At 33.8% G+C, this 14,433-nt stretch overlaps 3 long non-coding RNA genes across 4 annotated transcripts; 1 reads left to right on the forward strand and 2 right to left on the reverse strand.

The window, feature by feature from the left end:
* Positions 1 to 1,728: 1,728 nt before the first annotated feature.
* On the reverse strand, positions 1,729 to 7,442 carry LOC126700465 (uncharacterized). Of its 2 annotated transcripts, XR_007647179.1 has the most exons (4): positions 6,989 to 7,442; positions 3,126 to 3,444; positions 2,439 to 2,505; positions 1,729 to 2,117 (listed from the first exon to the last, which is right to left on the reverse strand). It is a non-coding gene; the product is annotated as an uncharacterized LOC126700465 (long non-coding RNA). The 2 variants fall into 2 exon arrangements; XR_007647178.1 differs by lacking the exon at positions 2,439 to 2,505.
* A 1,294-nt stretch (positions 7,443 to 8,736) lies between these two features.
* Positions 8,737 to 14,433, forward strand: LOC126700453 (uncharacterized). The gene is made up of 2 exons (XR_007647156.1): positions 8,737 to 8,921; positions 14,101 to 14,433. It is a non-coding gene; the product is annotated as an uncharacterized LOC126700453 (long non-coding RNA).
* On the reverse strand, positions 10,620 to 12,077 carry LOC126700478 (uncharacterized). Its single transcript, XR_007647192.1, has 3 exons — positions 11,990 to 12,077; positions 11,211 to 11,275; positions 10,620 to 10,701 (listed from the first exon to the last, which is right to left on the reverse strand). It is a non-coding gene; the product is annotated as an uncharacterized LOC126700478 (long non-coding RNA).

The raw sequence follows: 14,433 nt of genomic DNA on the forward strand, positions 1-14,433 counted from the left end.
CGTGTCAAGGGTGAGCAATGATGGCAATTTCATGTTTTAAAGAAAATAGAATCATAAACAACCACTAGTATCATTTTACTAATAAATATAAGAATGGGCATTGGGTATTGGAATCAAGGAGACAGAGTCAACAACTCAATTATTTAAACAAAGTAAGTGTGAAAGTGAGAAAACAAGGACCAAAAATTATTCAATTATGTTTAATGAAATGGAAGATAATTATGAAAGACTAAAATGACAGCGCGACTGTTTGCTATTAGCAACATATATAATAAGGAATTTTACTCTAAATTATTAAAATTCTATGGATTTCTATTTTATTCTAAATTCTTTTTAATGTATGTTTTGTATGTATATATTAAAGTTATATTTATTTTTTGAAACATTTTCTAAAGTTATGTTAAATTTTCTATAATAACTTAAGTTTTCTAATGGCAAGTTTTAGGTGCAATAGGCTTTAAAAAGTGAAATAAAATTCGTGGGACAGTAGGTTTAGCTTCATGGTTATTCGCGGCAATGTTTGTTAATATTGCTTTCTTCAATTTATACATTATCGTATCTTGAACTGCATATATGCTCTAGTGGAAAACTTTTTATTTTATTATATTTAAATACCAGGGTTAGTGTTTTCTCAAAAAAGAAAAAAGAAAAAAGAAAAAAAAGATAAGAAAAGAAAATACCAGGGTAGTGGAAAGTAGAAAAAGGAAACTTGATCATCAATAAATGAATGCCACTACTTTGTGTGCAAGAAAAGTAGTAATTTACGGATTTGGAGAATTGCAGCAATTGGTTATAAAGCTCTACAACCTCTTGAAACAACTGTCCTGGATACAGTACTAGTTCTAATTAATTGAACAACTTATTATTTTGTACTATTTGTTTTTGTGCTTAGGCAATGCTCTCAAAAAATGAAAGATTGGGGGGTGTTTGATATGTGTGTTTGAAAATATTTGTTTTATTGTTTGAAAACATATGTGGAAATATGTGTGGATGAAAAAATGTATAAAAATGCGTGTAATATTGTTTAAAAATTGAAAATGTATGTTTGAGTGGGTGTACCAAATACTAAAAATGCATTTACTCTTGACTTTGCTTTTTTTTTTTTTGGTTTCTTTAAATGTGTCACATGGGATGAACTTAATTAGAGCTATATGCAAGTGATTTACTCCCCCATCAAGAAAAAGAGAATTCTTGGATTACCTCTTTTTCTATTCACCAAAAAAATAAAAATAAAAATAATATAAAAAATTGAGAGAATTCTTGCTTGTTTGCTTGAAATTGTGTATATTTGGTTACCTAATTTATAATTTCTTGATTACTTGCTATTGGTTGTTTATAAAGTACAGGTCTTTCTCATTACTGGTGGACCCTATAGTATTATTGGCAGTTGGGTAAATTAATGGTTGTTCTTTGTTGTTTTAAATATGATTTATGAGTTACATCATAGATTGTAAATGTGAGAGCTGTACAGATTTCGAAGTTTAAAAATTCCTATATTCTACCAGTGGCTGATGTGTTGCAACTCTTTGATATTTCTCTGGGTTAGGGAACTTAAAACCTTAATATTTAGTACACTAAACCAAAACTGAAAAGATTTTTTTTTTTAATTTTTTTTAAAAGAAAGAAACAAAAAAAAAAGAAAAAAAAGAAAAAGAAAAAAGAAATGTCATGCTGTTTCATACCCTTTCTTTCATGCATAGCAAATTTGAAGTGCAATTGAGTGATACTCCCTTCTGTGGTTAACAAGAAAATATGCTTGCAGAAGTTTTCTTCTAGATTCTTTTGAATTGAAACACTTTATGATCAACAATCAACATCCTATCTGAGCCAAGTCTTTCTATTGGAAATTTCTTTAACATTACTCATAAGAGATGAATGATGCAAAGCTAAACAGCTAGGCATCTAGCTGCCACTCAGCTGCATATGGCAGAACCACAACGCCTTCAAAATTTTCCTGCCAGCACATTATATAGGCAAAACCACTCCATCTGCACCGTCTCTGCCAGTGTCGCTTAACTGTCAGCAAGACCAGCTATCCCTCCATAATCGGGCACACTCACCTCGGTACTCTCCCACAGTTACTCTGATCCAAATCTGCATGATAGGCTTGTGCATACCTGGAAAAAAAAGCTTTACTGAGCATTAACAATTCATAAGCCAGCCTGTTTTGCAACCTCAAAAATCAATTTGTTGAGGTTGTACCACAAGGCCAACAGATTTATGATATGACAATCTAGAGAATATCACATTTTCCTGCTATTGAAAATGTAGATCCTCCATTCACTGAGTCAACAACTGCTTCAAAGAGCAAGGATAAATGCACAAAGCTCTAAGGGTCTAATCTGACCAAAACCATACAGACCTAGAAAGACTACACTTCAGGAATAAATGATCCAAGTTTTCCTCTTCCTCATAGCATAAGATATAATTTCACGCACCATGTTTAGGAGTTGTATGACGCCATATCAGCTTATCAGTAAACCGATATAATTAAACTGAACAATCCTGCATAAAAGGAGTTTTTAGCCATCTATATTACAAATTAACAGGGCACTTACATGTGGCAGCACCCATTTCCATCAAAACTTGACATCAGACACACATATATGATGTAACCTATTAAACTCCTAAATGTTTGGGAAAAAAAACAAAACAAAAGAAAGAAAGAAAGAAAGAATAATATAACTATGACTTCTCTCATGGTAAATCACTGATATGACAAATCAAGTCTAACAATCAAGTAATATTAGCCATTCACAAGAATTTTTTTTTTGGTGACTGATAAAATGGAAGTAAATGATTTTAGCTTTTTAGAATAGCTGTATGAGAGATTCTTATTTTGTTGGACAGATCAAACCAAACAAAAAAAAAAGTCCTTTAAAAGTTCCAAATAAGTAAAACCCCTTTGCATACTTTAACATAAAGCAAACCATAATATATGGAAAGGACAAGAAGGAAATATATACAAATTAGAATTCAAGTTTATTCATTTTGAACTACCTGTCTATCTCTCATGACTTCACTAATGAGCTTGTGTTTATGGACTTCTAAATAAGGACAACCCAGAAGCCTAATTCTGAATGTAAAAAAAAAAAAAAAAGGGATAGAACAATAAATCAATATACCTTTGGCAGTGAGAGCTTCCAGTGTCGATGTTTACTTGCTTTCCAGCACATGATTTCTACTTCTGTTTAAAACACCAACAAAAAGCTTTGTCTTGCCATTCTTTTTTTGTACATTGAAACCAAAGCAGCACAAGAAGAAAAGAGTACAAGATTCAGAGTTTGCCGCCTGTTATCCAAGCTATTGTTCATAAAGAACTTAGGGGCAATGGTTACCAGGGATCAAGGCTCCGCCAGGACATATGTCCACCTATCAAACCCAAACATTTGTAAGCTGTTGAATGTCCTTCACCACAACCTCTCTATTGGCCAACTTTGCCACCTATTTCTTAATTATAAGGATACAAACATAGAGAAATCTCAAAGCCTGAAGATGCTATAAAGGAAGAGTTGGACAAACTAGAAGAAGTGATGTAATAGCCAATAGAGAACATCCTGAAAGCTGGAATATATATTTTTGTTGATTAGTTAATATGTGCCACTCTCATGATCCCCATTTCTGTTTCAATGTGTGTGTGTCAAATACATTCGCATTTTTTTTAAGGGGAGGCTGTCATTTTGACCATCCAAATAGTTTGAAGTTAAAGAATGGATGGCATGTCAAGTAGGCTTTCCTGGAGCTTCTAGATCAGTAATAGATTCTTTTGCTTAAAATTTTCATTTTATTTATTTATTTTTATGTTATTTACATTCCTTTTTTGATATTATAGCTATGGGGATCACTTCTAGGTGTGATCCCTGTCAATCTATATGTGAATAGCAATCATTTAACGATGTTATGAAAAGGTACAAAGTCACTTGCTTGGTGTTAGGACTTGGGAGGTTCAAAGGGGAATGCAATATCTACATAGAGGTTTTGTTCATGTATAATATGTATTTGGCTTGCATGCATGCACATACAATTAATGGAATTTATTCTTGAAAATCTGCGGCAATATCTACTAGTGGAAGTGTCATGTTATTTTGTGAATATCCACAAAAAGATTAAAAATGAAGAAAAAGCTCAGCTGAAACAACTAGCCATGGACATGTACCTACTCTATTTTTTCTAAAAAAACCTTTGATCCCCTGTATTTCCTTCTCCTACCCTTGCAGCTTGACTCCAACAGGATTGGTTGCTAGTTGTGACGCTCTCTAAAGGTCTACACTTGCTTATCTTGTTGTTGTCAAGGTTTTTCTTTGTTTTTTGAAATGTCAGTTACCCTACACACTGAAATCAAACTTTTATACAAGACCACATTAGTGGCATGGAAAGGTTCTTTCTTCACAGTTGCCTTGTTCTTGTAAGTCCAAATAGACCATAAAATAGAGAAAAAAAAGGCAATGATAAGTACTTTAGGATCCCCAAATCTCCCTCCCCTTGGTCCAACTCTTTATCCATGCCTGAATAAAATAAAGCTGGATGAAATCAGTTCTAATGTACAGATCAAACCAAACCAGATTTCTCTAGATGAAAAGGAAAAATATATATGGTCTTTCAGCATCTTTGACTCAATGGACTAAGTTCTCAAATGCCTTCTCAATTCTGCCCTCACAAGAAGAAAATTCAATAAAATTCTCCAAAGAACAACAATCATTTTAGAAGGAAATTGTAACTTACATAACTGGTTCCAAAGCTCACCTTCTCAAGGTCTTCACTTATGGTTGTGCCAGTAAGATTAATAAAGGACCTGCCAGTGCTTGCTTGGTTTCTACAATTCCTAGTATGCAATAGCCACCATCCTTTTCAACCAAATAAACCCCAGATTTGGAATGAGGCCTTATGAGGTTGGCAGCAACACAAAGAGGAATTTGTAAAATTCCCTTGGAATCATTTTGGCTATAGGGTTTTCAAACTAATTCAGAATTCCAACTGAAAGTATCTTTGACTTGCACATATGCCACAACATTGAGCCTAAGCAATTTCATTTGTCATCACTTTTCCTTTGGGGAAAACCAATAAAATAGGAACCTTATATATATACACATACATACATACATACACACACCCACACACACACTTACTTTGATGTCTATAAAGGTGTATTATCAATTCACTATGAAATGTATTTCATCAGGTTAAAATGACAAAGCAACAATTGCATCAACAGCAATAACAAGTAGAGCAAGTTTTACAAATCTAATCAGCTCTCCAATTTTCAACCTTGTACACATTTGTTTGCCTGCATGAGTCTAATTACTAAAAAGACAAATGAAATGAACATGGATGGTTTTCCTTGGTTATGATTTGAAATAAGTCTGGAAAATTTCAAGAATATCAAGGGCCCAAAGCACAAAAGTCATATGGTAATAATTTCCATAATTAATGAACAATGTTATGTATAAAATGAGTTTAAACTTTTAATATTACAAATCAATGGGCCAATGCAAGTGATAGGCTGATACCAGCCTTTCCATTCAGAATTGACATTACAAATATTTTATTAAACTCCTGAATGTGTAAAAAAAAATATACCAGGGGAAAACAAAATAAAGAAAGGAACAAAAAATCTAATTTACAAAAATATGTCACTTTTAAATGAGATTCAAATATTATTAAGATCTGACCCATGCCTTTGCACAAGCATTACATGGGATGATGAGGTGTAAGATGTTTTCATAACATTGCAAAACAATGGAAGCACATGGCTAAGGCCACTTTGTAATACATCATGTTCAATACTATCTATTATTCACAGAATTTGTTGATTTCCATTAGTGACATTACTACCTTTTTTAACTGTTTTTTCAATTGCAATTATTAATTCATGGTGCATGCCTCTTGCATCTTCATCTAATTGTTGATTACAATTAGTGACATTATTAACTTTTCGAACTTTTTCCTCAATCACAATCATAACTTCATGGAATTCTACTTTATTCATTTTGAAGAACCTGCCATGGAAACAAAATGAGGTTGTGCTTGTGGATTCCTAAAATGAGGACAAGGAGGGCAGTGAGGAGGGTGGGGAGAGACTCAGAGTTTGCATACTTTGCAGATCCAAGTACTAGAATCCATAGATTTGGGAACCTAGAAGCAGAAGGAGGATTGAGAAAAATATTACCTATCAAACTCAGAGGCACTAACATTGTAGAAAAGAAGAGACAGAAAGGCAGCTCCACCTAAGGATTAGTAATGGTTAGATCAAGCTTTTGCATAACATGTGGAATGGTGGTGCAGACCATGTGTCAATGTAGGAGGAAAGACATTTGGTTAAGCAACAGCTGCGTAGGGGTATGGGATTGAAAATGGCATAGCGAAGAGTCTAAATTATGGACATCATATCCACAAAGCTAAGATTTTGATTCTGCCGCCTAAAGTATGGGCCTAATTCAGGAATGGGGACAAGAGTTCAGAGCTGCCTCCACGCAACACTTATGGAAATAGCACCTTTGGTTGGTAAAAACGAGAGGATGTGGCAGTGTTACTGAGGGCATTTTGTCAAGCAAAGGAGAGGGAACTCTGCAAGACCATGCTCTCAAATATCTCTCCCTCTCTCTAATTCTCTCTCCTCTCCACTCATTTTGCTTCCGATTCAGTGTGTGTGTGTGTTGCACTTTGTGGAGAGTTTCTATGCTTAATGAAAATTTGAGGGAGTGAAGTATAACTTTAAATGGAAACAAACAACAATTAACCAGTACGTTTGGCAGCAAAAGCTTTCCAGTTTTGATGTATATTTGCTTTCAAGCAGATTATTTCTCTGCTTTATAAACAACAACAACAAGCTTTTTGTTGCAATCTTTTGTTCGTCTTAGTCAAATTTCTAGGAGTCTCATTAAAAACTCTAATCAAACATATAGTGGGTAATCCATGAATATTTTTACACAAGAAAAAGATATTGTAGCAACGAACAGAGCTTGAATTAAGAAGAAAGACAGTGACGTACAGGGAAAAAAGTTGATTAACCTTCAAGGTCACTTTCGCTTAGCTCTTCAGTCTTCACTACAGTCTTTGTACTCACTTGACTCCTCAAAGTCAGAGTTACCGTGGGCCATAATTTCTGGGAGTCTTGCAATCCTTTTTGGGTGAGGTTTGTCATTAGAGCTTCCAGCCCCATCATAGTCTTCACGGGTTCTCTTCGCTTCGTAACTTCCGCTGCTTCTCTCAGTCATATAGTTCGGTTAAGATCTTCAATGTCCTTCGCAACCCACATTTTTTCACCTAGTCCACTTGTTGGATAATTGTCATGTTCAGCTTTGCTTAAATAATTTCTTTCTACTGACACCACTCGTAAAATTATATATCAAAATTATGACTTTGGCCTTTGGGGCTGGTTGATTATTATCTTTTCTAAATTAAAAAATTTCCCCCCAAGCATAGCTTGAGTCTGTATCGGATTAGCATTTCAACTCAAATAACATAACTCCTTTTTAATAATTTAAAAAAAATTTATGTATTGTAAATTTTTTCAATAATGAATTTAAATGATTTAATGATTTATTTATTTATTAGACCTTACCAAATGGCTCCAATCTGACCCTTACAGGTTGGGTTGAGTTGATTTTGGGTTATGTTAGCTTGGGTGAGAAATTTTTGGACTTGATGAGGTCAATACAAAATAAAAAGTTTCTCAAACCTAAGCCAATCATGTACACACTTTGTTTTTAGTTTGGTTTTATCATTTTACTAAAAGAAATCATTTTATATTTTATAGACTAAACTTTTTTATAGGCTATAAAGTTTAAAGACCAACCATGTATTTAACCCTAAAATCAAAAACGAAATATTTGCTCGTGCAAATTTAGGATATTTCAAATATCATGACTTTTAAATTATATAGAGACTTATTAAGCCTACATTTGAACAAATCAAACTATTGACCAATTAAACTCACTTCCGAATTATTCGGTCCTATTGGGTCTAGTTGGGTCCATTCGGTCTTATTCGGTCCACTTCAGTCCTATTCTGTTTATATTGGTCTTATTCGGTCTATTCTATACTCGTTGGTCCACTTCGGTTCTATTACCGTTCGCTATATTCTATCCACTTTGGTCCTATTGGGTCCACTTCAGTCCATTATGTACTTTTTGGTTTTCAATTGAACCGGACCGGACCGGGAGGTCGGACAGTGAAAACCGGAAACCGGGATGAAAACCGCTTTTTTAAGCCTAAAGAATCGGATTTTTTGTTAATTCCGTGAACCGCTAAAACCGGGGTTGGACCGCACGAACCGGTGAGAACCGTGAGGTCCAACCCCTTAGCAATTATTTTTTTTTTTTACAATTTTATTCTACTTAATTAAATTATCCATCTCATACAAGGAATAAAAAAAATTATAATTAAAATCCTTCAAAGACATTCAAATTTACTTCAAAAATTAATCATAGATTTTAATGTGTTCATGATTATTATTTTATTTTATTAACTTTCTTATTTAATTATTAAATATATGATTGAAAATCATTAAATTTCCCTCACATATATAGATATATTGTCAATTTTGCTAGTTTTATAAATTTAATATCTATATTTAGGCTTTAATTAATTATTAAATTAATTATGACGTCATCACGATTCGACTCCGGTTCGACCTCAAAAACCTTGAACCTCTCCCTTTTACGGTTCAATGAACGGTCCGGGTCTGAAAACCTATTGTGTGATAGAAGCGTTAACAATAGGTTTATGTATTGTACGGTAATAACTCTTTCTATAACGTATTCCGAATTTCTGACAACACTACCCCTCTCTCTGTAACAGCAATTGAATGAAAATGACAACAGCAAAGAAGAAGAAGTTGATGTCATCGGCACCATGGAGGGGCAAAGAGGAAGCCACTGAACAGTTCCAAGACGATAACGATTGATGATTCCCTTGTCGAGGTAACTACTAGGTCTCTATTTTGTGGGTTTTTTTTTTTTTTTTTTTTTTTTTTTGCTGTTGAGAGAATTCTTGATTACTTGCTTTAAATTGTGTTTCTTTGGTTACCCATTTATTAGTTTCTTGATTACTTGCTATTGGTTGTTTAAAGTTCGTGTCTTTGTCATTAGTAGTATAGCCTTTTGCAGTGTTGGGGGATTCCTGGTGGTTCTTAATTGTGTTTTTCTAGATTTGAGTTATGTGTTATATGAGAGGTTGTTAATGTTTTTGTTTAAGGATCATTTGGGAATGTGAGCTCTTACCAGTTGGCAATGTGTTGTAACTCTGTGATATGAGTATGACTTTGAATTAAAGAACTTAAAATCTTAGTATTACCACAACAAACCAAATTATTAGTAGAGGATGAGAACTTCTTCCCATCAGAGAAAACTGATAAACAGAAAAGAAAGAACAAATCTATTCTACTAGTTAATGAGAACTATAGTCTATAATACAATGGCTGACTGGCTGAGTGCGTGCTGGATCTGCTTTTAGCTTTCATCTTTTTAGCATATTTGCTCATGCGCTACTTTTTAAAGTCATTTTTTTTTCTATGTACAACTTTACTACACTAGAGTTTCATGTGACAGACGATAGCCGGTCCTGCTGTTTCAAACATTTTCCTTTCATGCATAGCAAGTTAGAAAGACAAATTTGATCAAATTGGAGTCTTGACTGTGTATTTGATTGTTAAGGATAGCTGGAAGGTAGTTAAAGCCAAGTTTAGTAGTTTGGTAGTTTAGTAGCAATGTCTGATTAGTTTGTACTGCTAATGAAGTCTGATTAGTTTAGTAGTTTAGAAGGTAATTATAACCTACATAACTGGTTCCAAAGCTCAATGTCCTCACTTAAACTTGTGTCAATAAGATCAACAACAGACCTGCCCGCTTGGGTTCTACAATTCCTAGCATGCAACAGCCAGTATACTTTTTAAACCAAATAAATCAGTGTTAGAAAGAGGCCTTAAAAGCATTTCAAAAGCACAAAAGTCATATTGTAAAAACATGCATAATTAAAGAGCAATGTTATTAATGATACAGGGTGATGAGAAAATCAAGTGATAGCACCCATTTCCATTCAAACTTGACATTATATATATTCTACTAAACTCCTAAATGTCTAAAAAGAAGATGACGGGAGGAAAAAAAGAAAGAAAAGAAAAATCTTACTAATAAATTGCAGAGGAAAAGGATTTGTTGCTTCTAATGATTGCATGCAGACATATGCCAAAGGCATAAATTAGTCCATAAAAGGTGTAAAGATAACTTCCTCTTCTTCTTTTTGGGTTTGCTTTTCTGATACAATAATGTTAGAAGAGTTGGCTAGTAGTAGAGTCCAAAAATGTTTATAAGACTTTGAAGCAAGAGTAGCCAGGGACCCAACATCTACAGTGACTCTCTTATGCGCAACATATATAACCACTAGTGTTCTCCAAATTTTATGCAATTGAGGTCTTCAATCAGCATAGCAAGTTGCCAAGGAATCTTCTTTCTCAAATTATTGAAACAAGTCTGCAAAAACTAAGCTGTATAGCCAGGCATCTGATCTAGCTGCATGCCATTTGGTTGCATATGGAAGAACAATAACAGACTGCCAGCGCTGGATTTGGTTACATAACCAAAACCACCCTCCATCTCTGCTAGTGTCCCACAATATATAATTACCACACTTGGACACTTTTGCCTTGGTACTTTCCTGCAGTTACTCTGATCTTGCTGTTGTGCATTAAAGACTTGTGCATACCTGCAAAGCAAAGCATTAGAACTTCTTAAGCAGATTTTTTTGTACCCTTAAACATCAATCTAGAGAACACCAAATATTCCTGTTTTTAAAATTTTGGATCCTCAATCCATTAAGCCAACCACTGCTTCAAAGAGTAAGGAGAAATGAATTTAGTTCCATGCTCAAATCTAATCCAAACAATACAGCCCAAGAAAGAGTGCACTTCAGGAATAAATAATCCTAGTTTTCCTCTTTTTTATTGCATAACACACACTTACTATCACTCACTATGTTTCATTTCACTATTATGTGTTAATGAGTCTTCATGCCAAAACTTCCGCACAAAAATTATAAACTTCAAAGGAAGCTTCAATCCCCATAGAATCACAAATGTCTCCATCTAAGAGCTATGACCTTCCCTTGAGAATTCATTACCTGAATTCCCCCTACTTTCAATAATAGCTTAATTATGACCTTATATCAACTATGTGTTACATTGAGGCCATATCAGCTTATCAGTAGCTTTTCACCTTGAGATAGGGGTGGCTAAAAATTGAGCAGCAACTTCAAGAGAGTATCGCTCCCTAACCAAGTCCTGTTTCCAAAGACAAAGTGTAAAGATATCTTTAAATACCTATTAAAAGATGCAGATTCTTTTGACTTATCTAAGGGAAACCCCAAATATTATATAAAAATTTTAAAATTTTCAAAAATGAATGACAATGATTATCAAAGTGTAGCATCATTCCACTGTGAAATTTAATACATTTGAGAATGTGAGAAAACTTAATTTATAGATATAATACAACAATGATAGCAAGTACAACAGGAGGGCTTAAGCAGGCTACCTTCTACATTTTTCAACCTTGTCTACATAGTTGCTTGCCTTCTCAAGTCTGAGTAATGTTAAGACAAATTTCCCTCAGATGTTATGGTTGGTAATATATAATCAAGTTTGTTGTATGGTCAGGTTTCTCTAATGCCTATTGCTGTCCTTCAATTCTAATTCTTTTTGAGTCTGTTTGACAAGGTCTAACCCAATTAAGTTAGAGATAGGTCATTTGGTTCATTTCAACTTTTGCCTGGTCACAATCTGAAATGGGTATGGACAACTTTCAGTCAATAATTTGATTCATGAAAGTTTTAAAAAGGTGGAAAAACTTTCTAGTACATCAAGGGGCAAAAGCACAAAAGTCTTATGGTATAAACTTATATAATTAAACAGCCGCTTCATATTAAAAGAGTTTTAAATCATTAATCTTATATATATATATAACCCAGTAACAAAAGGTAGAGAAAAGGATGTTACTCTTAAGTGGGATTGAAATAAGATGCTTCTACACAAGCATTACATAGGACGGTGACATGAATGATGATTTCCTTTACATTGCAGAATAAAGCAGCACATACTTCAAGATCCAATTTTGCAAGAGCTGGGACTTTGCTGAAGTCTGGGGTTTCAATAAGTTTTTGAGACTTGTTCAAATTGATGAATTGCAAACTCCCAAAAGACTGTCAAAAGCCAAAAAATAAAAGACAAAACAATTAACTTCTACAAAGTATTTTAGTTTAATGATACTTCAAAAAGAAGAAGTATAATGGTTCCTAAATTACCTTTGTTCCTTCCCAAAGTCGTTCGATGTAGCTACAATTCATGCAAAGTTTAACAAGCTCAGTTGACTCAAAACTTGATGGCAAAGATTTTGAAGGGTACTTTCTCCAATCAAGAATCTTAAGTTATTAGGAAGATGTTTGAGACTGTGCTTGAAGTGAACGCTATCAATTATGAGCAATTTTAGATTTGTCATCTTTGAGAAGGCATCAAGATCCCAATCCACATCTTTTGTAGAGGGTAACTCTACAACCATGCTTTGAACTTTTTTTGTTCCCTAATAATCATGAACAAAAGGGATTAGTGGATTACAAAATGTATGATTACCATAACAACTCTAAGTTACACTATGTTGTTGAATTATATAATGAGGTACATGCTCAGGTTCTTTCAATAACCACTTACAGTGTTATTTGTCGGCACATTGTCAATATCTTCATACAACTACAATCTGCTACGCTTCCCAGGGGCTTTAGGGGACTCTCGACGAACTATATCCTGACCCATTTCTTGTAATAAATCATGCATCCACAATTGCTTTTTATACACTTTGAAGAGAGATTTATCAATTAGAACACTGAATCCAATTTTGGCGTAAAGCTTAAGACAATCTAATATTTCTATGATTGTTTCTTGATTCTTATTATTAAAGAAACATGCAATATAAAAGAAAATTTCCCTCTCTATTTCTTCTAGTCCATCATAGCTCATTTTAAGCACATTGCTAATATTTTTGTTAGGATACTCTTTTAGCCTGTCTAATGCACTTTTCCATACATCTTTACTTTTTTTAAATAAAGAGGAACCCAAAATCTCAAGGGCTAAAGGAAGGCCTTGGGAATAATCTACAAAAGCTTGGGATAGCCCCATATAATCAACGTCAAGTTGATCTTTTTTAAAAGCTTTCAAACTAAAAAGTTGAAGAGCTTCATTATTATTCAATGCTTCAATCTCATATATTTCATTTACTTAAGGTCCCACCAACAAACTCCTATTTCTTGTTGTTATGATAACTCTACTACCTCGACCAAACCAATCATTCTTCCTAGCTAACTTCTCCAATTGCTTTAATTCATCTACATCATCAAGAACAAGAAGAATCTTTTTGTAGCGTAAACTCTCCTTGATTTTGAGAACTCCAAGATAAACATCTTGTATATTCATATCTCTGCCCATCAAAAGCTCTTTCAAAAGTTTTTGTTGTAACCAAAGTAAACCGTGTCTCTCAGATTCCTCCCTAACATTTTGAATAAAACTACAAGCTTCAAATTGATTGGAAACCATACCATAAACAACTCTTGCTAGAGTTATTTTACCCATCCCTCCCATACTCGGAATTCCTATAATGCGAACATCATTTGACTCTATAGCTAAAAGTGACTTCAACTTCTTAGCTCGGGAATTTATTCCAACTAGTCCATTGGTATCTACTATGAATTTATTCAATTTATTAGATATCTCTTGCACAATTTTTTGGACAACTTCTGCCTCAAGGCTGCAAAGAAAAGAGAATAATAAGCAGTGAGTCTGACCTACCAAAATAGGACCCAAAATAAAATTTAGTAGATATATGGCATTTAGTGTAGTTGGTTAAAACTGAAATTGGGACGCATAAATGTAATTGAATGCTTCAAGCCAAACTCGAAGGAACTACCCATATACTAAATGCTATGTTATGGTTCATTTTAACAATACAATTATGGATCGTTCCTTGAGTCATTTCTTAATTTCCATAGATAATTGTGTTTGAAGAATATTATATTCCTAGATTTTACATCTTCAATCATTAATTTGTTTTGCCTCTTTAGATATAGTTTCATATGAAACGTTTCCCTTAATCTCAAGACCCTGGCCTTGCTATCAGAGTATTTAGAAGGGGTGGGGAAGAAGAAGAAACAACCTAAGAAAGGGAGGCAAAAGAAGCAAAATAGTCGGAAATGAGGAAACTCAATGTCTTCATCCAAAATAATGTAAAAGGAAGATTTACTTTCACAACAAAATATGTGTTCTCTTAAAACAAAGATCATTTTGTGTTTGTTTCATGTTTCATTAAATATTGTTTACGAGGCAATCATATGAATTCTACAAGTTGTGATTGTGTCTAGTGGACGCCCTCTTATGTGAATTTAATATTTTCTTTT

The sequence above is a fragment of the Quercus robur genome, chromosome 9 (assembly GCF_932294415.1).
Source record: "Quercus robur chromosome 9, dhQueRobu3.1, whole genome shotgun sequence".
NCBI lineage: Eukaryota > Viridiplantae > Streptophyta > Magnoliopsida > Fagales > Fagaceae > Quercus > Quercus robur.